General features: G+C 39.1%; 1 protein-coding gene and 1 long non-coding RNA gene across 48 annotated transcripts in view; one reads left to right on the top strand and one right to left on the bottom strand.

Annotated features, from left to right (window-relative positions):
- Positions 1-23192, bottom strand: part of NRCAM (neuronal cell adhesion molecule) — a 315121-nt gene that overhangs the window by 197891 nt on the left and 94038 nt on the right. The gene's annotated exons all lie outside the window — the stretch shown is intronic.
- The window catches only part of LOC116550316, a 10015-nt gene continuing 371 nt past the window's right edge, over positions 13549-23192 (top strand). Inside the window, exons 1-2 of the long non-coding RNA XR_004268332.1 lie at positions 13549-13580; positions 22685-22973. This is a non-coding gene — a long non-coding RNA (uncharacterized LOC116550316). The remainder of the gene's footprint in view (positions 13581-22684; positions 22974-23192) is intronic.

The raw sequence follows: 23192 nt of genomic DNA, 5'->3' as shown, positions 1-23192 counted from the left end.
TCCAATGCATGATAGTCTCTGACCCATCTCCCTGTTTCCACCCTTGTCCCTATAGAGAGGTCATAGCGATCACTTAAAACAGAAACAGACTGGATAGGATCCAAAATGGCCAAATACAAACAGCTCTGTAGTGCAGTTCCCAGCAAGAACACAGAGGGTAAGTGATCACTGCATTTCTAAATGAACTCTTACTGCCCACAGACCAGGAGATTCCCAAGTGGAAAAGCACCACGTGTCTCCAGCATGGCTGTTTCAGCCAGTGCAGCAGGTCTCCGCACAAAAACTCACACAAATCTGGGCAGCTATTTCAACTGGCACCTGGAATGCCTGGGAAACAGTCACCCATTCAACTGAAAAAAAGGTGGCTGAAACAGGGAGCCAGGTGATCTGGCTTGGTGGGTCCCATCCCCACAAAGACAAGCAATCTGAAACCCTCTGGATTCAGAGAGTCACAGCAAGCACAGGTGGACCTGGAACAGCCCAGCTCTGTTGGGGGAAGGGCATCTGCCATTACCGAGGCAGTTCACCACTCCCGAGGCAGTCTGCCATTACCGAGGCAGTCTGCTATTACAGACACAGTCCGCCATTACAGAGGCAAACCACCATTACTGAGGCAGTTCTAACTATACCTCTATAAACAAAACTGCAAGAAAGTTCACACAGCAGCTGGGCACAGCCCACAGCAGCTCAGCAACACCTCTGCTAGCAGACTGTGACCAGGCTATATCCTTGTTGGGCAGGGCATCTCTGAAAAAAGGCAGCAGCACATCATGAACTTATAACTAAAACCCACTTCCCAGGAGAAAGCACCTGGGAAAAAAAAGGTGGTTATGAGTTACACTGTAGCAGACTTAAACGTACCTGCCCAGCAGCTCTGAATGGAACAATGGAGCTCACAGTTCAGCACATGAGCTCCAATAAAGGACAGACTGTCTCCTCAAGCAGCTCCCCAACCCCCGTATATCCAAAGAGACACCTCATAAAGGAGAGCTCAGGCTGACATCTGGCAGGTATCCTTCTGGGACAAAGATAACAGAAGAAGAAACTGGCAAGAACCCTTATGGTTCTGCAGCACTGCAGGTAATCCCCAAGCAAGCAGGATCTGGAGTGGACCTCCAGCAGTACTACAACAGAGGGGCCTGTCAGAAGGAGAACTAAAAAACAGAAAGAAACTTCATCATCAACAAAAAGGAAAGCAACTCAGAGACCCCATCCAAAAGCCACCAACTACAAAGACCATAGGTAGATAAATCCACAAAGACAGGAAGAAACCAGCACAAAATGGATGAAAACACCCAAAACGAGAATGTGTCTCCTAGGGATCACAATTCCTCAACAGCAGTGGAACAAGGCTGGATAGAGAATGAGTCTGATGAATTGACAGGAACAGCCTTCAGAAAGTAGGTAACAACAAACTTCTCTGAGCTAAAAGAACATGTTGTAACCCAATGCAAAGAAACTAAGAAGCTTGAAAAAAGGTTTGATGAAATGCTAATGAGAATAAACAGCCTAGAGAAGAATATAAATAACTTGATAGAGCAGAAAAACACAACACGAGAACTTTGTGAAGCATACACAAGTTTCAATACCTGAATCAACCAAGCAGAAGGAAGGATATCAGAGATTGAAGATCAACTCAATGAAATAAAATGAGAAGGCAAGATTAGAGAAAAAAGAGTGACAAGAAATGAACAAAGCCTCCATGAAATATGGGATTATGTGAAAAGACCTAATCTACGTTTGATAGGTATACCTGAATGTGACGGAGAGAATGAATCCAAGCTGGAAAACACTCTTCAGGATATTATCCAGGAGAACTTCCCCAATCTAGCAAGGCAGGCCAATATTTAAGTCCAGGAAATAATAAAAAAAACCCACCAAGATATTCCTCAACAAGAGCAACCCCAAGGCACATAATCATCAGATTCACCAGTGTTGAAATGAAGGAAAACATGTCAAGAGCAGCCAGAGAGAAAGGTCAGGTTACCCACAAAGTGAAGCCCATCAGACTCACAGCAGACCTCTCAGCAGAAACCCTATAGGCCAGAAGAGAATGGGGGCCAATATTCAACATCCTTAAAGAAAAGAACTTTCAACCTATAATTTCACATCAAACCAAACTAAGCTTCATAAGTGAAGGAGAAATAAAATCCTTTATGAACAACCAATTGCTCAGAGATTTCATCACCACCAGGCCTGCTTTACAAGAGCTCCTGAAAGAAGCACTAAACATAGAAAGGAAAAGCAGTACTAGTCACTCGAAAAACATACCAAATGGTAAAGAGCAATGACACAATGAAGAAACTGCATCAACTAATGGGCAAAACAACCAGCTAGCATCAAAATGGCAGGATCACATTCACAGATAACAGTATTAACCTTAAATGTAAATGGACTAAATGCCCCAATCAAAAGACACAGACTGGCAAATTGGATAAAAAGTCAAAACCTATCAGTGTGCTGTATACAGGAAACCCATCTCACACGCAAGGATACACAAAGGCTCAAAATAAAGGGAGGAAGGAAGATTTACCAAGAAAATGAAGAGCACAAAAAAAGCAGGAGTTGCAATCCTAGTCTCTGATAAAATAGATTTTAAACCAACAAAGATCAGAAGAGACAAAGAAGGACACTACAAAATGGTGAAAGGATCAATACAACAAGAAGAGCCAGTGATCCTACATACATACTCACCCAAAACAGGAGCATCCAGATACATAAAGCAAGTTATTAATGATCTATAAAGAGACTTAGACTCCTGCAAAATAATAGTGGGAGACTTTAACACTCCACTGTCAATATTAGACAGATCAATGAGACAGAAAATTAACAAGAATATCCAGGACTTGAACTCAGATCTGGGCCAAGCAAACCTAATAGACATTTACAGAACTCTTCACCCAAAATCCACAGATATACATTCTTCTCAGCACCACATCGTACCGACTCTAAAATTGACCACATAATTGGAAGTAAATCACTCCTCAGCAAATGCAGAAGAATGGTAATCATAACAAAAAGTCTCTCAGACCACAGTGCAATCAAATTAGAACTCAGGATTAAGAAACTAACTCAGAACTGCACAACTTCATGGAACCTGAACAACTGACTCTTGAATGTTGACTGGATAAATAATGAAATGAAGGCAGACATAAAGATGTTCTTTGACACCAGTGAGAACAAAGACACAACGTACCAGAATCTCTGGGACACATTTAAAGCAGTGTCTAGAGGAAAATTTATAGCAATAAATGCCCATATAAGAAGCAAGAAAAGATCTAAAATCAACACCCTATCTTCAAAATTGAAACAGAGAGAGGAGCAAGATCAAAAAAGCTGAAAAGCTAGCAGAAGACAAGAAATAACTAAGATCAGAGCAGAACTGAAGGAGATAGAGACACAAAAAAACCTTAAAAAAATCAATAAATCCAGGAGCTGGTTTTTTCAAAAAATCAGCAAAGTAGGCCACCAGCTAAATTAATAAAAAAGAAAAGAGAGAAGGATCAAATAGATGCAATAAAAAATGATAAAGGGGATATCACCACAAATTCCACAGAAATACAAACTACAATCAGAGATTACTACAAACATCTCTATGCACATAAATCAGTAAACCTGGAAGAAACGGATAAATTCATAGACACTTGCACCCTCCCAAGCCTAAACCAAGGAAGATGTCAAAACCCTGAATAGACCAATAACAAAGGCCAAAGTTGAGGCAGCAATTAATAGCCTACCAACCAAAAAAAGCCCAGGTCCAGATGGGTTGACAGCCGAATTGTACCAGACATACAAAGAGCAGCTGGAACCAGTCCTTCTGAAACTATTCCAAAAAATCCAAAAAGGGGGAATCTTTCCCAAATCATTTTATGAGACCAAGATCATCCCCGATACCAAAACCTGGCAGAGACTTAAGAAGAAAAGAAAACTTCAGGCCAATATCCATGATGAACATAGATGCAAAAATCTTCAATAAAATACTGGCAAACCAATTCCAATAGCACATCAAAAAGCTTATCCATCATGATCAAGTAGGCTTCATTCCAGGGATGCAAGGCTGGTTTAACATGCACAACTCTATACACGTAATTCACCACATAAACAGAACTAAAGACAAAAACCCCATGATCATCTCAACAGATGCAGAGAAGGCCTTCAACAAAATTCAACAGCCCTTTATGCTAAAAACTCTCAATAAACTAGGTATTGACAGAACATATCTCAAAATAATAAAAGCTATTTATGACAAACCCACAGCCAATATACTGAATGGGCAAAAACTGGAAGCATTCCCTTTGAATGTGGCACTAGACAAGGATGCCCTCTCTCACCATTCCTATTCCATACAGTATTGGAAATTCCAGCCAGATATTTCAGGCAAGATGAAGAAATAAAAGGTATTCAATTAGGAAAGGAAGAAGTCAAATTGTCTCTATTTGCAGACAACATGATTGTATATTTAGAAGACCCCATCATTTCAGCCCAAAATCTCCTGAAACTGATGAGCAACTTCAGCAAAGTCTCGGGATATAAAATCAATGTACAGAAATCACAAGCATTCTTATACACCAATAAAAAAGAGAGCCAAATCAAGAATGAACTACCATTCACAATTGCTACAAAGAGAATAAAATACCTAGGAACACAACTAACAAAGGAAATTAAGGACCTCTTCAAGGAGAAACTACAAACCACTGCTCAAGGATATAAGAGAGGACACAAACAGATGGAAAACCTTCCATGCTCATAGTTAGGAAAAATCAATATTGTGAAAATGGCCATACTACATAAAATAATTTATAGATTCAATGCTATCCCCATCAAACTACCTATGATCCTTTTCACAGAACTGGAAAAAACCACATTAAACTTCACATGGAACCAAAAGAGAGCCCACATAGCCAACATAATCCTAAGCAAAAAGAACAAAGCTGGAGGCATCATGCTACCTGACTTCAAACTATACTACAAGGCTACAGTAATCAAAACAGCATGGTGCTAGTATCAAAACAGAGATATAGACCAATGGAACAGAACAGAGCCCTCAGAGGCAATGCCGCACATCTACAACCATCTGATCTTTGACAAACCTCACAAAAACAAGCAATGGGGAATGTATTCCCTGTTTAATAAATGGTGTTGGGAAAACTGGCTAGCCATATGCAGAAAGCAGAAACTGGACCCCTTCCTGAATCTTACAATAAAATTAACTCCAGATGGAAAAAAGACTTAAGCATAAGACCTAACACCATAAAAACCCTAGAAGAAAACCTAGGCAAAACCATTCAGGACATAGGCATAGGCGAGGATTTCATGACTAAAACACCAAAAGCATTGGCAACAAAAGCCAAAATAGACAAATGGGATCTAATTAAAGTTTAGAGCCTCTGCACAGCAAAACAAGCAATCATTAAAGTGAACTGGCAACCAACAGAATGGCAAAAAACTTTTGCAATCTACCCATCTGACAAAGGGCTAATATCCAGAATCTACAAAGAACTAAAACAGATTTACAAGGAAAAAAAAAACATTCAAAAGTGGGCAAAGAATATGAACAGACACTTTTCAAAAGAAGACATATATGAGGCCAACAAACACACAAAAAAACGCTCATCATCACTGGTCATTAGAGAAATGCTAATCAAAACCACATTGAGATACCATCTCACACCAGTTAGAATGGCAATCATTAAAAAATCTGGAGACAACATATGCTGGAGAGGATGTGGAGAAATAGGAACACTTCTACACTGTTGATGGGAGTGTAAACTAGTTCAACCATTGTGGAAGACAGTGTGGTGATTCCTCAAGGAGATAGAAATAGAAATTCCATTTGACTCAGCAATTCCATTACTGGGTATATATCCAAAAGATTATAAATCATTCTATTATAAAGACACATGAACAAGTATGTTCATTGTGGCACTGTTTACGATAGCAAAGACCTGAAACCAACCCAAATGCCCACTTATGATAAAATGGACATGGAAAATGTGGCACATATACACCATGGAATACTACGCAGCCGTACAAAACCATTAGTTTGTGTCCTTTGTAGGGACATGGATGAACCTGGGAACCATCATTCTCAACAAACTGACACAGTAACAGAAAATCAAACACTGCATGTTCTCACTCATAGGTAGGTGTTGAACAATGAAAACACATGGACACAGGGAGGGGAGCATCACACACTGGGGTCTGTTGAGGGGGACTAGGGGAGGGACAGAGGAGGGTGGGGAGTTGGGGAAGGATAACCCCAACTCCCAATGGGGAGAAATGCCAGACATAGGTGATGGGGATGGAGGCAGCAAACCACATTACCACATATGTACCTACGCAACAATCCTGCATGTTCTTTACATATACCTCAGAACCTAAAGTGCAATGAAATACATATTAAAAAAAAAAAAACAGAAACAGATTATACATAATATAATGTATAAGCCTCTAACACATCTCAAAATATCCAAAATAAAATCCAAATTCCTTGCCATGGCTACGAAGTTCCACATGATTGCGTTCTTTTCAATGTGACCAAAGGCATTCCCTCTCATTTCTCTCATCAGTGATCATGCTTCACCCAAAATGGCTCTTTCAGTTCCCTGAATCTACCAAGTTCTTTCCTGTCTCAGGGCCTTTACACCAGCTATTCCTTCCACTGGATAACCTTCCCTCTAAATACCTATGATTCAATTCTCAACACTCAGGTTTCTGCTCAAATGTCACTTTCTCAAATGCTACCTTACTCACTTCCTTCTATACTCTCTGAAATGGCTTTACTGCCCTCACCTCCATAGCCTTACTCTGGTGTTTATTATCATCTAAACTCACTGCTCAACAATCCAAAGATGCTCATAGTGATGGAAATTATTAGTGTTCCTCTGGGATCCCCTTGGCACTCATCCTTTTGGGCACTCTAACGACTTTCTTCTCTGTAAGTAACTGTGACTCTTTTACCCTGACTGGCTTTCTCTGTTTTCTGTCTCACATGCCCACTCCCCTGTTGCTGTCTATAAAAAAAAAAAAAAATTACTTGCACTCAAATGCTCATCTGAGAGTTTGCTTTGTGGATAACGCAGCTCATCTTTTTCTTTTTCTTCTTTCTTTCCTTCTATCTTTTTAAATGATATCGCATCTTTGAAATCAGAATCACTTTCCAGGAGACAGCTTGTCACAATTTAGTTGGTAGCATCTTTCTTTTCATGATCTTACATAAATTTGGGAACTTGTTGACTGGGATCCCCAACAGCATATATGCTATACACAGAAATTTGTCTGTTTCATTCTTAATTCTCAGGAATGTCCCTGGTATGCTGAACAGTGCCTAGCACAGAATAGGTGGTTTATAAAAACATTTGATCAAATGTGGAATTGAGAGGTGCTATGATTTGAATACATTCCCCAGAGTTAATATGTTGGAACCTAATCCCCAATGCAACAGTGTTGACAGGTGGGACTTTAAAGAGGTGACTGGGTGAACAGACTAGTAATATTAACTCGGGAGTGGGATCCTGATAAAGGGATGAGTCTGGCCCCCTTCCTCTGTCTTGCCCTTCTGCCTTCTACCATGGGATAACACAGCAAGAAAGCCTTTACCAGATGCAGGCCCCTTGACCTTGGACTTCCTAACCTCTAAACCCATAAGATATAAATCTTTGTTCTTTATAAATTACCCAGTCTCAGGTATTCTATTATAGCAACACAAAATGGTCTAAGACAAGGGGATAATGTCACCTCCCTTCAACAGCCAGAACTTACTTCCCAGAGAAATGGATCATGGAGGTCCCTTACAGAATAGACAAGCTTCATCACTGAATTCTGGAGGACCAAGAGGCAACACTGGTAGATGCAAGAAGCAACAGCATTATTGGATTGATTGGATCAGGGCTCTCTCCACTTAGTATAAAATTTGGGATAGACTTTGGGATCAGAAAACCTAAAATGTCATATTTACTTTATGGTCTTTTTGACAACTCAGGAGGAGGAGGGCTGAACCCATGGAGGGAGATACTGGACTTACTGCTAATATGACAGGCTTAAATAATTAACCAGAAACTTATTAAGATGAAACAGGAATTGCAATTCAGGATTGTAGAGTAGGTCACACTGTCTACATTTTTGGTTTTTTAATAAGCTAGCTATGTAGATTTTTGAAACAAGACAAAATATATGTTTAACAAAAGAAAACATTTGTCTTTTTGAATTTCCCGTGCAAACACTGCAGTGCAATTACGTTGTTTGTACAGACCCATTAGTCATCCATAGTAAGGCTACTAACAGACAATCTCACAGAATGCAGAGACATCTGTGCTGTTGCCCTGAGAGTGCCTTAGGGCTTTGGGGATCCCTCTCAAAGCAAAGATTAAAAGACCACTCACTCCCCGACTACAGTCTTTAATGACTAAGTGGCACTAACAACAAAACCACCATTATACAAATTATGATTCATATTTTAAGAATATTCTATCCTCTAAGAATTGACTTGAGATGACTTATTTCTATACAGGTCATCAAAAGCTTACACATTTAGGTTGCTAGTGAAAATTTGTGTATTTTGCTAACTTGGAAGGCAAGATATTGCATCCTATTGGCAACTCCCTGGAGTCCACCAGTCCATTAAAATAATGAGAGTTGTAATGTTTCCCCAGCAAAATTAAGAGCATCTTAATTACTTAATCTCCAGTGAGTGACATACATATTAATTTTATGCATAATCTAATCAAAGAGCTACTGAACAGTGTTCTGTGTTTAAGTCAAAGAACATTTTCCTTCAAAGGTGAGCTTTGGTTGGCCAATATCAGAACTACTAAAGAAAGTAAATATGGAGTATCAGGTGTGCCTGGATGCTGGAAAGGTTACTCTGCCTATGATATATGTTTTTTTTTAATTCATTTACACTTCTATGGAGGAAAATTATTTTTTCAGATAACATTCTTGGAATTTATATAAAAAATAATCACATACAAAAATGTTTTATACTTATTTTGTAAAACTGTTACTGACAATGTTTTACTTGACAAATATCAACAGAATAATGGTGGTTAATTTTTCCTGAAAATCAACTTTTGTTTCCTCTTGGGGAAAAAAATCTGTTCCTCCCCTAAACATTCTGATTTCAGTCAATAGCATGACCTTGTTGTTTGAATCTCAAGCTAGGAGTCCTGAATTGTTCTCTTTTCCTCAAACCATTTATCTACAGTAGTCACAAATAGTGTTGGAGTTTAGAACACTAACACCCACCCATACATCTAATCCATCAGTAAATCTCATTGATTATGCCTCAAAATATATTCTAAACCCATCCATTTCTCTCTAAGCCTGCATGCTACCTTAGACCAAGCCACGATTTTTTCCCACACATGCATTCTTTTTTAATTATACAAGTGACATTTCTTTTTTTTTTTTGAGACAAGGTCTCACTCTGTCACCCAGGCTGGAGTGCAGTGGTATGATTATGATCTTCCCACTTTAGCCTCCTGAGTAGCTCAAACTACAGGCATGTGCCACCACACCCAGCTAACTTCTAAATTTCTTGTGTAGAAACGTGTTCTCATTATGCTTCCCAGGCTGGTCTTGGACTTCTGAGTTCAAGCAATCTTCTCGCTTCAGCCTTCCAAAGTGCATGGATTACAGGCATGAGCCACTGCACCTAGCCTTCCATTTTCTTCTGTATGATTTATTATCTAGAATAAAGACTTCATGAAAACAAAGACCTCTTGTATCTTATTTTATGCTATGTCCCCTGTTCTTAGGACACATGGCAGGTGTACAATTATTTGTTGAAAGAATAAATGAATACATGAATGAGTTTTCAACCATGTGCTAGGCATTGTGCAAAGCACTTTACAAGCAATGTTGCTTTTGATCTCCAGCAGCTACATGAGATAGGGACCATTATAATCTCTATTGCACAGAGGAACACTGGGTTCACACACCAGTAAGTGGTAAGGACAACCACTCCACATAAGTCCATTTGCAATGTGTCATATTGGACTGATCATGTAATGTTTTAAAGTTTCAGTTTTCTCTCCTGAGGAAAAAGTATCATGTATCTGTCCTTTTAAATTTCTTGTATAAATCAGGGAATCCTTTAAAATAAATCACAGAATCATCTAGCCACCAGTTACTTTAGACAGCCGTTAAGTCTAGCTCTCAATTCCACTATATATGAATTATCCAACAATGAAGTATCCAGCAATGCATATATGTATAAGTATAAATAGAATTTCCAAGAAATATACAAATGGTTTAACATTTGAAAATATACTAAAGTAGACCGGGCACGGTGGCTCACGCCTGTAATCCCAGCACTTTGGGAGGCCAAGGTGGGTAGATCACCTGAGGTCACAAGTTCAAGACCAGCCTGGCCAACATAATGAAACCCCGTCTCTATTAAAAATTAAAAAGAATTAGCTGGACATAGTGGTAGGCGCCTGTAATCCCAGCTACTCAGGAGGCTGAGGCATGAGACTTGCTTTAACCTGGAAGTTGGAGGTTGCAGTGAGCAGAGATCACGCCACTGCACTTCAGCCTGAGCAACAGAGCAAGACTCCATCTCAAAAAAAAAAAAAAAAAAAAAAAGGAAAGAAAATATACTAAAACAATTCACCATACAAAAGAATTAAAAGGGAACAACTACATGCTGATCCATTAAATACTCATTTGAGATAAGTTGACTGCTCTTTATCTTACCTAATAAAAGAAATTTATCAAAAACTTATAGTAAACATCACAGTTTAGAGTGACATGTTAGAATCAAGAATAGGAGGCCGGGCGTGGTGGCTCACGCCTGTAATCCCAGCACTTTGAGAGGCCGAGGCGGGTGGATCACGAGGTAAAGAGATCGAGACCATCCTGGTCAACATGGTGAAACCCCATCTCTACTAAAAATACAAAAAATTAGCTGGGCATGGTGGCGCATGCCTGTAATCCCAGCTACTCAGGAGGCTGAGGCCGGAGAATTGCCTGAACCCAGGAAGCGGAGGTTGCAGTGAGCCGAGATCACGCCATTGCACTCCAGCCTGGGTAACAAGAGCGAAACTCCGTCTCAAAAAAAGAAAAAGAATCAAGAATAGGACAAGGATGCCCATTATCACCACTTCTACTCAACTAAAGACAGGTAAAATAAAAGGAATTAAAGGCAATATAATGAAATGAAAAGTCAGTCAAAACCAGAAATATTCACAGACATTATGATTAGTTGCAAAGAAAACTCAAGAGCATTTATAGATATATTGACAGAATTCATAGAGATTTAGCAATTATGTTGGATAAGAACAACATTAATAAAGCAATTTCACTTCTATCACTAACAAACTGTTATGAATGTAAAATAAAATAACACAACATACAAAATATCTAGGAATAAATGAAATGAAAGATGTGCAAGCCTATTGTATAGAAGATTATAAACCTTTATTGAAGGGTTTTAGAGAGCTCTGTTCATTGATAGGAAGTGAAGCCTTAATATCATGAAGATGTCAGTTATCTCCAAATTAATCTATAAATTCAGTTCAGTTCCAAACAAAATCCCATGTAATTTTTCCATGAAATTGGATAAATTGATTCTAAAACACATATTAAAGAGCAAAAGGACCATGCATCTCTGTGCAAATATGATGGAAAGATTAAGAAAAGGTCTGCAAGAACAGATGCAAAATTGAGAGTACTCGTTATCCCTGGTGGGGAGCATAAGTTTAAAGAAGATGTGGGCAACAGAAGTGAAGCACTTTTATTTATTGTCTACATAATTATGAATTACATTTTTTAAATAACACATTTACAGATCATCTGAGTAATATACAAAGTACAAGGGAATGAAAGATGCTGTATGATTCGTAAAGATATCAGCTAGAAGCCCAAGTGCAAAGAGGAAAAATGATGTATACAATAGTGCCTCCTGCGTATCCATGTCTTCAACTATGGTTTGAAAATATTAAATGAACAGTTCCAGAAATAATCCATAGGTTTTAAATGCATGCCATTCTGAGCAGCATGATGAAACTCTGTGCTGACCTGCTCCATCCCACCTGGGAAATGAGTCATCCCTTTGTCCAGTGTACGGTGCTGTAGGCTCTACCAGCCCATCAGTCATTGACAGGATCTGTTCTTGACTTCCAACCATCATCATGACTCCATGACCCAAGGTCAGTCGAAGCAGATGATCCCCCTTCTGATGTATGGTCAAAAGGTCAGTGATAATCTATGGCTACATCATGGTGCCTATGTCATTCATGTCACTTCATCACATCACGCAGGCATTTTATCAACTCACATCATCATAGGAAGGGTGAATACAGTACAATAAGCTATTTTAAGAGAGAGAAAGATCACATGCACATAATTTTTATTACAGCATGTTGTTATAATTGTTCTATTTTATTACTGTTATTAATCTCTCACTGTTCTTAACTTATAAATTAAACCTTACCATAGGTATTTAAGAATAGGATAAAACAGTATATATAGGGTTCAGTACAATATGCAGTTTCAGTTATCCACTGGGGGTCTTGGAATGTATTCCCCACAGAGAAGTGGGGATTCTGTATACCGTTTTTACAAATGTCCCAATAGCAGGATGTTCATGGCTGTGGCCTAACCTAAAAATTTGTTTAACAAGGAGCTATAAAAAGACTGCTTTTTTAAAAAATAATTATTATAGCTTGCCGAAATACAGCTATGTAGACTAAAGAGAAACTGGATGGCTTGACTTATGTTAGTTTATAAAAAGCATATACAATGGATTAGCGCTCCATGGAGGCTGACTGTCCCCAAGTCAGGAGACAATTTTAGCACAGCCTGGACCTCCTACAGAGCCCTGTACTGTAATGAAGGTATCATATTTTGTGTTACCTCCAAAATTCATATGTTAAAATCCTAATCCTCAATGTGATGGTGTTTGAAGATGGGGCCTTTGGGAAGTATTTAGGTCATGAGAGCAAAGCCTTCATGATGGAATCAGTGCCCTTAAAAGAAAAGACACAATGGATTGTGCTTCCTTTCTTTGTATTCTCTGCCATGCAAGGATACAACTGAAAGACTGCTATCTGCAAACCAGGGAGGGGACCCTCACCAGACACAGAATCTGATGGCACCTGATCTTGGACTTCCTGGCCTTCCAGTCTATGATGTTCTGTTATAGTAGCCTGAACTAAGACATGATACAGGAAAAGGAGAGGGCAAAAGTCTTCATTGGGAGCTTTACTTTGCAAACAACATTGTAAGCATAAAGTATGTACTTTCTGGGCTTTGGTTTTATTGCCTTATTATTATTATACTTTAAGTTCTGGGGTACATGTGCAGATCATGCAGGTTTGTTACACAGGTATACCCGTGCCATGGTGGTTTGCTGCATCCATCACCCCATCATCTACATTAGGTATTTCTCCTAATGCTTTCCCTCCTCTATCCCTCCACCCCCTGCTATTCCCGCTCTTCTAGCCCTTCCACCCCCCAACAGGCCCTGATGTGTGATGTTCCCCTCCCTGTGTCCATGTGTTCTCACTGTTCAACACCCACTAATGAGCGAGAATATTTCATGTTTTGTTTTCTGTTCTTGTGTCAGTTTGCCGAGAATGGTGGTTCCCAGCTTTATCGATGTTGCCTTTTCTTAAAAGCTCTTTTCAGATTTTCATCATTCCTAAATCATTTCACAACAGAACAGGATTAAAAAGTACTCTTTTGTTAAGTGGGGCAAACTTTTTTTTTTTTTTTTGAGATGGAGTCTTGCTCTTGTTGCCCAGGCTGGGGTGCAATGGTGCGATGATGGCTCACTGCAACCTCTGCCTCTTGGGTTCAAGTGATTGTCCTGTCTCAGCCTCCTGAGTAGCTGGGATTACAGGCACCTGCTACCACACCTGGCTCATTTTTGTATTTTTAGTAGAGACGAGGTTTCACCACACTGGCCAGGCTGGTCTCAAACTCCTGACCTCAGGTGATCCACCTGTCTTGGCCTCCCAAAGTGCTGGGATTACAGGCATGAGCCACTGTGCCTGGCCAAGTGGGGCCAACATTTTAATGAATGTAAACTCTTCTATCTTTTTACTGGTCTTAGATATCTCTATTTATATCAAACATGTCATAGGGATGCAGGGTGGGAAGGCTCATTGTTTTCTCTTTTCTATTTTCAGTAAAGGCACCTGCTTTGGTGATTAAATTAGGCCTAGGTACTCTAACCAAAACATTTTCTCTAGTTGGGTTTTCCCCTCCTTCTGCTAAGGTGGTCTAGTTGGAAAGGGAAAGAATAAAGTTAAAATATTACTCTTTTGGCCATCGAGGGCTCCCACCTCACTTAGATAGACTATATGTGGTAGAGAAGGGTGGGGAAGCCTTACCATTTCTATGCACTGGCTTATTCTGACAGTGTAAAATCTCAGGGAAGAATCTTGTGAATGGAATCTTAATAAGCCAATGCTAAAAACCACAAATATTTCCTTTCCCCTCAAATGGTCTTTAGCTACACTTTTTTTTAAGGGCTTAAACCTTCCTGCTGGCCAGCTGGTGGCTCACACCTGTATTTCCAGTACAACAGGAGGCCAAGGCAGGGGGACCCCTTGAGCCCAGGAGTTTAAGAGTAACCTGGGCAACATGGTAAAAACCCCTTTCTATGAAAAAAAAAAATTATGACATTGCATGCCTGTAGTCCCAGCTACTCGAGAGGCCAAGGTGGGAGGACTGCTTGAGTCATAGAGGTTCAGGCTGCAGTGAACTGTGATTACACCACTGCACTCTAGCCTGGGTGACAGAGCAAGACCTTGTCTTCAAACAAAAACATAAACAAAAACCCAAATCTTCCTGCCACTGTCCCAGTATTCTTCTCTATATATTTTTTTCTTTTTAAAGAGAGGTGGGGAGATGTTGGTGTTAGATTGGTAGGTTTCATATAGAACCTTTGGCAATGTCAGGTGATGTCTAAAGTATTCACATACAGATCCCCGTGACTGGTAATGCACAGCATTCCTCCTGTAAGCTTGCATCTCTGGAGCCTGAGCCAGGCTTACACGTACAATAACTGCATAACTGCTGGTGCTCTGCTGCCTCAGCCCCAGTGTGTGCCCTGAACATTGTAAGTCACTCCCTTCTGTCAAGGGTGGTTTGTTTACCCTATTAGTGAAACCAACTGAGTACTGCCTCTGGGTACGTGAATGTGGCAGATGTCTGGTCAGGAATTCTGCCCGAGGCCAAAGTCTAAAAGCACTGCCAGATGAGGACAGCACAAAACTTCCAGCAGTTAGAAGTCTGTAGCAGGGGAAATGACTTAACAGATTGCGTGAAACTATTTAAAAATCAGTCTGGGGGCTGTCATGCTTTTCAGACTTGCATAGCTATGTTTATAAGCTCAGGACCTGGCTGACAACCACCATTGTTGTACTCACCTCCTACCATATTTTTTTGTCTAGTTTATTACACCTTTTATCCTAGTCTTACAAATAGAATGTAGGATATTTTAGAGTTTTTGAAAGACATTGTGATGGCTGCCTTTCACCAATATTCCCTCCCCATTGCCCAACCCCTTTCAATTCATCAATATATTCATCCATTCATCCATCCATCCATTTAATCAATGCTTATCTAGGTCCTGTGGAAGACAGAAATGACGCAGATCTAAGTCTTGCCTTTAATGCAACTGAAGTGGGAATCAGATGTTCATAAACAGTGCCTGGCATATTGTGAACACTATAAACATAGCAAGATATATAATTACAATAAAACTAGGGGAAAGTCAAGAGTCTCATAAAAGAAACACAAAATGCTATCAGGACAGGTGATTAAGAGAAGGAGGGTGACCTCTAAAACGAAATTTGGAGGAAGATCATTTTGACAACTGGTGGCTGGTAATGGAAGATGGGAAGATATTCCTAATAAAGGAAAGTGAAAGCAAACAGATATGGAAAAATATAGAACATGTGTGAAGAATAAACCTCATTTTTCTGGAACACAGTGTACAGAAGTGAAATAACAAGAGAAACTTGGGAAGGTTTCTAGGTCTCAGATTTTCAAAGACCCTGAATGAACAAGTTAAGGAGTTTGAGCTGAAGGCAATGGTTAGCAACCATGAATTTTTTTACATTTGACTTTTTAAAAATGGAGATATAATTCCAAACAGAAAAATGCACAGATCTTCAGTGTCCAGTTTGATGAGCTGTGACAAATGTCTGTAACCATATAGCTCCAATCAAGATACAGAACATGTCTATCACTCTAGAAAATTCCTTCTTGTCTCATTCAAATCTGCTCCCCTCCCATTCTACAGTGGCAACAAATGATCTCAATTTCATTCCTATAGATGAGTTTTGCCTGTTCTTGAACATCTTAACAATGCTATTATATAACATATGCTCTTGTATCTAGCTGCTTTTGCTCAACATGGTTTTTAGATTCATCCATGTTCCAAATGTTTTAAGCAGGAAAAATAATACCGTCATAACTGAACTTTGGATGATTAACCTGATCTAATGTATGGAAGTTTTGGGAAATGTAAAAGTAATTCCAGGAGCATATTTCAGGGAAATGGTTATCTGTAGAAATTTACAAAGAGATTGGATTCAGATAACAGTGGAGTAGGTAGAGGTCTACAAATCTAGTCAATTAAACAGAGAAGGAGAAGTAAGAAGGGAAAAAACAAAAGATCACTATAAACTTACTCTCCCCAGTTAAAATCTCTGCAAGGCCTAGGCTTAATCAGCTGATACTTTCAGCAGGATTAATTAACAGCTAGCTGATTGGCCCTGAAAAAGAGGTGCAGGTACATTCAAATGAAGGGGCACGAATAAATACAAATGAGCATGACCTGGGGTTGGGGGTTGAGGGGTATAAGAGAAAAACAGAAATAATAGACAAATTTCAAATATTAAAATATTTCTAAGGCTAAAATTCACATGAAACACACAGGACCCAGAATAGCCAAAACAAGTTTAAAAAAGCAGAACAGTTGAAGAATTCATAGTTCCTGATTTTGAAACTTACTTCAAAGCTGCAGCAATGAAGACAGTGGACACTGCTATGAGTAGACATGCAAATCCATGAAACAGAATTGAGAGTCTCTAAATAAACCCTTACATTTATGGCCAACTAATTGTTGATAAGGGTGTCAGGACAATTCAATGAAGAAAGAACAGTCTTTACAACAATGGTGCTGGGATAAGTGGATACCTGTATTGCAAAAGAATGAAGTTGGACCCCTATCTCAAGCCACATACAAAAGTTAACTCAAACCAGATCACAGACCTAAATGTAAAAGCTAAAACCATAAAACTATTAGAAGAAAATATGGATTAGAAAACCATCTCTTACATATGACATCAAAAGCACAAGTGACAAAAGAAAATAACAGACACGTTGGGCTTCCTGAAAAGTAAAACCTTTGGCACTTCAAAGGACATCATCATGAAAGTGAAAAGATGGCCCAGAGAAAGAGAGAAAAGATTTGTAAATCATATATGGGGCAAAATATATGACTAGACATAAAAGAATATATACAGATGGAAAATAAGCATATGAAAAGGTGCTCAATATCATTTGTTTTTAAGTAACTGAAAATTAAAACAATAAGATGCAACATACGTTTATTAGAATGGCTAAAACCCAAAACATTGACAGTAGCAAATGCTAGCAAAGATGACACGATTTGGCAGTTCCTTACAGAGTTAAACATAGTCTTACCATATGTGATGGTTAATTTTATATGTCTGCTTGATTGGGCCATGGGGCCATGGAGCGCCCAGATATTTTGGCAAACATTATTCCAGATGTTTGGGGATTAACATTTCAATCAGTACAACTGAGTAAAGCAGATCACCCTCCCTAATATGGCAGGCTTCATCAATCAACTGAAGGCCTGAGTTGAACAAAGAGGCTGACCCTCCCTCAAGTGAGACTTCTTCCTGCCTGACAGTTTTTGAATTCGGACATTGACATTTTCCTGCCTTTGGACTTGAACTGAAACATTGGCACTTCCTGGGTCTCTAGTTTGTCAGCCCTCAAACCAAATTAAACCATCAGCTCTCCTGGTTCCCAGCCTTTAGACTCAGACTGAAACTAAATCATCAGCTTTCCTGGGTCTCCAGCTTTCCAATTCATCCTACAGATCCTGGGAGCCAGCCTCCACAATTGGGTGAGCCAGCTGAACCTTTTTATTATATGTGTATATGTGTATATATATTATATCTGTATATGTTTGTGTGTATATATATGTGTGTGTGTATGTATAAATGCATAAGTATTTCCATTATATATGTGTATGTATTACATATGTGTATATATTTATATATAATATACACACACACACATATATATATATATATATATATATATATATATAGCTCCTATTGGCCTTACTTCTCTGTAGAGCCCTGACAAATAGAGTCATGTAATTCAGCAGTTGTTCTCCCAGGTGTTTATCCAATTGAGTTGAAAATGTATGTCAACATAAAAACCTGCATACAAATGTTTATACCAGCTTTACTCATAATTGCCCCAAACTGGAAGCAAACTAGATGTCTTTCACTAGATGTCTTAGTGTAGGTGGAAAGTCTCATAAGTGCTGAGGCAGGAGACTGAAGCCTCAGCCAGTTCCTGTTTAATAAATAGAATATACAAAGAAGAATCTAGTCCAGAATAAGTGTCATGAGTTATTAGATATTAGTCTTATTGAATATTAAGCCTTGATTTGAGCCTTCTTGTACTTCATGTATAATTATCTAGGAACTTCAGGTTGCTGTAGTCAGGGACTAATAGGGGACACTATGGAATGTGGCCATGAGGCAAGAGCATTAATACCTGTTGAACCACATTGACTGGCTGAATGCAGAGATAATCTGTTGAATGCTGAAACCAAGCCCTCTGTCACACCCGCATAAGGGTTGCTGGAGGGCATCTAAAACCTCTGCGGTAGCGCCAGTACTTGGGGAAGCACCTGCTACTCAGCAGACCTTGGAAGGGAACATTCCCTGTCCTTGGGAGAGTCCGAGAACACTCCACTCCCCCAAGCTCTTGTGGAAGAACCATCAGTCAGCCCATCCTGCAGCTACCCAGGGGGCTTAATTGTCTTTATGTGGTGCTGTGCTATATTGGTTGCAATCTGTGTCTGCTTTTACTCCCTACTTCTGCACCTGGTTCTTCTTTTGAAGACAGTAAAATGTAGCATAATTTTTGAAGCCTTTGCTTTTACTTGGCAAGTATAACATAAAGTGCTGACACATCTTACTGACCCTTGTTGCGAAGTACTGGGCCCCTTGTACCTTATACACATGACCTGTTTGAAGATTCACCCTATTTACCCTGCCCCCCTGTTTTGTACCTAATAAAAGTCAAAGTGTCGAGGCACTTGGGGCCACTACCAGTATCTCCACGAACTGGTGGTAGAACCCTGGGCACAAACTCTTTTTCTCTTGATCTCATTGTATATTAAGTATCATCTTTATTTCTACAGTCTCTAGTCTCCACACCTGTAGAGAATATCCTCTAGACCCAGCAGGGCTGGACCCTACATCTTAGTCCGTCCAATCTGCTATAACAAAATATCACAAACTGGGTGGCTGATAAATGATAGAAACATATCTCTCGCAGTTCTGGAGGCTGGAAAGTCCCAGATCAAAGCCCTGGCAGATCTGTTGTCTGTTGAGGATTGTCCTTTCACTGTAACCTCATGTGGAGAGAGGGGTGAGGGATCTTTCTGGGGTCTCTTTTATAAGAGTACTAATCCTATCATGAGGGCTCTGTGTCATGACCTAATCAGCTCCCAAAGGCCCCACTTCCTAATACCATCACTCTGAGGGTTCACATTTCAACCTAAGAATTTTGAGGAACATAAACATTCAGACCATAAGAATGGGTGAATGGGTAACCAAATTGTTGTACATCTATAATAGAACATTATTCAGAGATAAAATAAGTGAGCTATCAAGCCTTGAAAAGACAAGAATGAATCTTAACATACAGTTTCTTGGCAAAGCTATATCCTGTATAGAAATATGGGCTAACAATTCAGAAACTCCCATACATATAATACTGAAATTGGACAGTTAAGCCCATGGATGGCTGATGGTAGGAGCCAATTTTCTCGCTGGAATGGGAGTTTACAGACAAGAAAGGGGAAGAGGCTAGAAAAATCCTTGTGGTAATAGATTTAAGTTGGAAACTTTGATACAAACTCAACTTTAACCAAATATAGATAAAGATGGTTACATACAGGAATATTTATGGATATGTGTATCTACGTAGGTTATCATGTGTTTATTTCCTATTTCTGTTTGCTGAAAAAAACCCTGTAGCAATGAGCACACCTAGCGACCAAATCTTGGTTTCTAACACCATCTACCAATAAAACAAACCAGGGTTCCTTGGAAAAATGACTTATTCTAGGACTAGGGCAGGAAATGTGCAAGATGAGCCTGGAGCATCTTAAGAACTTGCTAAACAAACTAATAAACAAAACTCCAAAACATCAGGATGAGAGTATGCTACAGAGACTTGGGAGCCGATTAAAAGAGCTCCCAGTGGCCTAACTGGAAAAATTTAAGAAATAAGATAAAGTCAAATTGGACTATAATCCCAAGTGTAAAATAAATATCTATGAGTGCAAACTGATATAAATAAATGATTAAATGAAGAGAGATGTGAAAAAGAATTCCAAATAATTTATGAAGATACTCCACCCTCAAGGAGGTAGAGCATAACCTATTATTTCCTTTTTTTTTTTTTTTTTTGAGATAGGGTCTCACTCTATTCCCCAGGCTGGAATGCAGTGATGTGACCATGGTATGATTTTGGCTTATTGCAACCTCTACCTCCCAGGCTCAAGGGATCCTCCCACCTCAGCCTCCAAGTAGCTAGGATGACAGGCATGTGCCATCATGCCAAGCCAAATTTTTGACCATCTTGCCCAGGCTGGTCTCAAACCATTTGCCTGCTTCAGCTTCCCAAAGTCCTGGGATTATAGGTGTGAGCCACTGCACCCAGCCCAACCCTCTTCTAGTCCTGAAGTGTGAATTGCTCATAATGACTTCCTTCCAAAGAGTACAGAATGGAAGGATTGGGTAAAGTCTCTTGTAAGTGCAGAAACCTGGTAATTACTACCTCAGCCAGGTGATGAAGGCCAACATCAACAACAATGTCATGTTGATAGTATATATTTTTGATATGATGTGATGAAAATGGCACTCTACCTCTGTGGCTATAGTAGCCCTAGTCTAATCATGAGAGAGACATCTGGCAAATCACAATAGAGGGATATGTTACAAAAAATATCTGATCAATACACCTCAAAACTGTCATGGTCATCAAAAACAAGGAAAGTCTAAAAAACTGTCACAGCCAAGAGGATCCTAGGGAGGTGTAACAAATAAAATGTAATATGGTATCCTAAATAGGATCCTGGGACAGAAAAAAAAATTAGTAAAAATCTAAGGAAATATGAATAAGCATGAAGTTTAGTTAACAATAATTTATTCATATTGATTCATTAATTATAACAAATATACAAGCCAAATGCAAGAAGTTAATAATAGGGGAAACAGTTTGGAATTTACAGGAAATCTCTGTACTATCTTTGTAATTTTTCTATAAATCTATAGATGTTCTAAGAAATAAAATTTAAAAGATGGGCAAAGGATCTGAATAGACATTTCTTCAAAGAAGATACACAAATGGAAGCAAGAACATGAAGACATGCTCAACGTCATTAGTCATTAAGAAAATGCAAATGAAAATCACAATGAGATACCACTTCACATCCATTAGGATCGCTATAATAGGAAAGCTGACAACAGCAAGTGTTGGTGAGAATGTGGAGAAAATGAAACTCTCATACATTGCCAGTGGGATTGTAAAATGGTACAGACACTTTGAAAAAGAGTTTGGCAGCCCCTCAAAATGTTAAACATAGACTTACTATATGACCCAACAATTCCACTCCTATGTATAGGCCCAAGAGAACTGAAAACATATATCCACACAAAAACCTGTCTATTCATGTTCATAGTAGTATTATTTATCATAGCCAAAATGTGAAATCAACTCAAATATCCATCTACTGATTAATAAATAAACAAAAAGTGGTATAGATCCATACAATGACATGTTATCTGGCCATGTGGCTGCCACATGTTACAACATGGAAGAACCTTAAAAACATTATGCTAAGTGGAAAAAAAAAAAAAAGCCAGTTAAAAAAACTCATTCCATTCATATGAAATGTCCAAAAGAGGCAAATCTACAGAAACATAAAGTAGCTTAGTGATTGCAGAGGACTGGGGAAGGGGAGAATGCGGAGTGACTGCACATGGGCACATAGCTTCTTTGGGGAAGATGAAAGAGTTTTGAAGCCAGATAATGATGATGGTTATATAACTCAATTGTGCACTTTCAAAGGTGAAATGGATCACATGTGAATTATATCTCAATATAGCTGTTATTAGAAAATAAAATAATACAGTGCCAAGGACAGCCAACTCCTATATCACCCTGAGCTAAAAGCAGTAATTATGTATGTAGAAGCTCATGGTGTTGGGGAGTACAATCTTTGAAGAGACTTACATACACTGACCTGATAATTTAGCATTTAACATATATTATTTTATTTAGCATTTATTATGCCAAGAGTTAGGTGTTATTATCTACATTTTCAAGACTAAAAAAGTGAAACAGTCAGGTTTAAACCCAAGCTGACTTATTCCAAAGCTAGCTCTAAACCATTATATTTTATTGTATTGTAATGATTATTTTTCAACCTCTCAAATCTTGTATTTCTCCTCAAAGTGTTCTCTTTACTCCATAAAATTATCTTTAAAATTTTTATTTTATTTTTCACTGACAAGTAACAGTTGTAAATATTTATTGGATACAATGTGATGTTTCAATACATGTATATATTGTGGAATGATAAGATCTGGCTAATCAACATTTCCAGCACCTCACATGCTTATAATTTCTTTATGGTGAGAACATTTAAAATCTAAGATAATATAAAAAAGGTTTGTTGCCGGGCGCGGTGGCTCAAGCCTGTAATCCCAGCACTTTGGGAGGCCGAGGCAGGTGGATCACGAGGTCAAGAGATCGAGACCATCCTGGTCAACACGGTGAAACCCCGTCTCTACTAAAAATACAAAAAATCAGCTGGGCATGGTGGCGCGTGCCTGTAATCCCAGCTACTCAGGAGGCTGAGGCAGGAGAATTGCCTGAACCCAGGAGGC

Source organism: Sapajus apella, unplaced genomic scaffold (genome assembly GCF_009761245.1).
Source record: "Sapajus apella isolate SASKATOON/1434 unplaced genomic scaffold, GSC_monkey_1.0 scaffold7, whole genome shotgun sequence".
NCBI classification, from domain to species: Eukaryota; Metazoa; Chordata; class Mammalia; order Primates; family Cebidae; genus Sapajus; species Sapajus apella.
The sequence above is the reverse complement of the archived record's forward strand: the minus strand, read 5'-3'. Positions and strand labels throughout refer to the sequence as shown.